Source organism: Myotis davidii, unplaced genomic scaffold (genome assembly GCF_000327345.1).
Source record: "Myotis davidii unplaced genomic scaffold, ASM32734v1 scaffold1097, whole genome shotgun sequence".
Classification (NCBI taxonomy): domain Eukaryota; kingdom Metazoa; phylum Chordata; class Mammalia; order Chiroptera; family Vespertilionidae; genus Myotis; species Myotis davidii.
The window spans coordinates 88,250-89,885 of NW_006288117.1; the positions used below are offsets into that span (position 1 = coordinate 88,250).

The 1,636-nt window shown below is 56.7% G+C and overlaps 1 pseudogene; it reads right to left on the bottom strand.

Annotated features, from left to right (window-relative positions):
• LOC102762720 overlaps nt 1-1,636 on the bottom strand; it is a 4,922-nt pseudogene extending 3,286 nt beyond the window's left edge.

The window sequence follows — 1,636 nt, forward strand, 5'->3', positions numbered from 1 at the left end:
GGGAGATAAGAAACGCCCTACCCTTTGGAATAGAGATTGATAGGATTGGAATCAACTGGTATAAATACAGATGTAACAAGACAACAGGACACAGAACTTAGAAAACAGAGCCTAGACACAGAACCTAGCGAGAGAACATGGCAAAAGATCTTGGACAGAACCTGGCTACAGAACCTGGCTAGAGATCCTGGCTAGGCTGCTGATCAACTGAACGCTGTATCCGTGTCATTCCTTCTTCGCCAACTCCGTCCACACCTTTGGGGACCCCTGGACCTGCTGGGGCTGGACCCCAGCAAGGTTGTATCCACCGTAGCATCTGTACCGGCCCCCATGGGAGCTGCTCACAGTGTCCAGGGGGAAGTGGGCCTGAGAGAGCCCAGCCTGCAGCTGCAGGACAAGGCTCTGGGGGAGGTCCTGTCCCCCCTCCTTGTGCAGAGCGAATCTGTCATAGGCTCTGCCCAGAGACCACGGTGGGTCCCTGCTGTGTCAGGATGGAGGGATTCCCCGACTCACCGGGGAAGACAGACGTGAATTACGGGGGCTGCTCCTCCCATAAACCCCCTTCTCCTGTCCTGGCCCCCAGTTCTCACTGTCTCTCTCTGTGTCTCTGTCCCAGGAGTCCCTATGCTCCCCTCTCCCCACCAAGTCACACGGGGCTCTGCTCCCAACAAAGAAGCCAATAATGTATCTGGTGCCTCAATCCATGTGTGAGACAATGATGGGACTCACCTGTGACTAGGAGCTCCAGGGGGTCACTGGGTTGGGAGCACATGTGGGGTCTGTACATGTAACAGCCATAGCATCTGAACATCCACCTGTGGGTGGGGATCACAGGGCCCACACGGAACAGAGCCTGGAACTGCCAGCCAGACTGTTGCTGTGAGCCCAGGGCCCAGGAGAGCCTGTAATCTCCTTCATTAGTCAGAAGGAACCTGCCAAATCCTTCCCCTGAGCCACACTGGAGGGTCACGCTCCCTCCTGAGGGCACGACAGGGCTGGGCAGGGCTGACAGGCTGGGTTTCCTGTAGGATCCTAGGAGAGGAGGAGGCAGCGTGTTAAACGGGCTCACACCTCCCTCACGTCCCCCAGGGCTGGGCTGTGAGAGGGAGACACCCTTAGGGCAGAGCCTGAGGCTGGGAACCCTGAGTGTCCTCTCACCTGTCACCACCAGCTCCAGGGGGTCACTAGGCTCTGACCAGCCAGCAGGGCAGTGATAGGAACACTGATATCTCCCTCCATCGCGCTCTGTCATGTGTGTGATGGAGAACTTGGCTTTGTCCTTGGGCTCCAGTGCCTCCTGTCTTTTCCATGATTGTGGGCTTCCCTCTTTATCCAGATGGTACTCCTTGGCCTCTGGGGTCCCCAGACACCAGATGGTCATGGGACTTCCCCAGAGAATCACAGGACCTGGCTCAGCCCAGATGGTAGGTTTGGGGAGGGTCCCTGGAAGGAAACCAGAGGCTGGGTTAGAAAGCATTACCCACCCCCACATTCCTAAGATGCCCCACATCCGTTAATCCAGAACCACTGTTCTCCATCCCCAGATGCATAGGTTGTATTCCCTTGTCCCCAGTGAGAGGGACCTGGGACATCTGGGGACATTCTCACCTGCTGTCACTTGGTTCCAGAGGTCCAT